This window comes from Pinus tabuliformis, chromosome 1_2 (assembly GCF_031772625.1).
Source record: "Pinus tabuliformis cultivar Carrire ecotype Pingquan chromosome 1_2, CPIR1, whole genome shotgun sequence".
NCBI lineage: Eukaryota > Viridiplantae > Streptophyta > Pinopsida > Pinales > Pinaceae > Pinus > Pinus tabuliformis.
In genome coordinates, this window is record NC_142298.1 from 320,363,647 (window position 1) to 320,365,345 (window position 1,699).

Genomic DNA, 1,699 nt, shown 5'->3' on the forward strand with positions numbered 1-1,699 from the left:
ATAGTGAGAAGTGGTGAGTACAATAGGAAACCATAGTGAGAAGTGGTAGAGTAAGAGAACGAAAGTGAATAATACAAATTTTTTTGTATGTCATCTTTTCATTCGTTGTGGACGAAGAGTCTCTCCCCTTAAAACCGTACCAAATAAAATAAATAAACCATTCAAGAGTCCTTACCGCCATTGAATTTATAAACGAACCTACGACCAACTCATTTACTCCAACAGTGTAGATGTAGAGCGAAATATTGAGAAATTATATTGAAACACGGTGTATATATATCTATATATATATATATCCCCTGAAACACGATCTAACAACACGGTGATACGAAGTAGACAACATGCATATATATATAAGGTTTAAATGCAGTTATTGTTCATTATTGTTCGTCATGATTTTCTTTGGTTTCTTATAAAATGAAATCATGATTTTAATCTATGGGTTTGAGGTTCAATAACTTGTGATTTTGTCAATCACCGTTTCTAAATAAACATAGCTATATTAAATTTACCACATAAATATTACTTATAATTTATAATTATATTTCTATTAAATATTATATTTTTAGTTTTCTTTTCCAAAATTTTTGGTTCCGTAATTAAAAAAATAAAAAAACCTTTGCTATAGATCGATCAAGAATACTTGTTAGAGTTGAATCTTTGAAAAGACATACGATTAATGCATTTACTTCCATAGTGTAAAAGAAAGAAGAAAGAAATTATTTTAACGTCCACGAGGCTAAAGATAGCCTATGGGGTCTAGTCCAAGGCAGGGTGAAAACAAAGTTACACCAGCAAATAGAGAAGAAAAAAACATGGACACATACAACCCCACAACCACTCCGTTGTTATGGTCATTTGAGCTCTATGTTTGCGAACTCATGAGCATGAAGAAAAGAATTGAATTCATTGAGCTAAAAGGGCAATTCGATGATCTTAAGTTAAAAGAAATTTCAGAGGCCAATCAGAAACTTGAAAAGGAAAACAAGATCCTCAAAGAGCAGGTAATAAACTTACAAAGCAGTATGGAAAGAGGGCAGCAAGAATTGGTCACATTGAAACAAGAATTAGAGCAAGTGAAAGTGGTAGAGGAAAAAGACATAGGGACAAGGATAACTAACAAAGAAATTCAGATGGAAGAGCTTTAGTCAACAATTGCAAACAGGGAAATGAAAGAAAACAAAATAAGACAACAAATAGAAGAGGCTAAACCTTGGGCTCAAATAGTAAATGAACCATTGGTTGAGCAAAAAGAAACCATAGAGAAACAAATCAAGAAGCAAATAAGAGAAGAAAAAGATAAACAAGACAAGGCCACAAATTTCATCATCAAAGGCTTGAATGATTATGGAGAGAAAGAGAGAACAAATATTTTAACAAGGGATTTTCTCAGGGATGAATTGAAATGGACAGGTTATATCCAACAAGCAAATAGGATAGGTAGGAACAAAGAAAGCGGAAGGAATAAACATGTGAGAGTTACTTTAAGAAGCACAAAAGACAAAATAGATATCCTAAAAAATATGGGGCTACTTAGAGGCACTTGCATTTATCTAGATGATGATTTGACATGGGACCAACATGAAGATCGAAGGAAGGAATGGGAGAAGGTGAAATCCGCAAGAGAAGCAGGAAAGTGGGCGTGGTTGAAAAATGGGAAAGCTCAAGTCAGTGAGCGTTTAACAAATCACAAATAGGG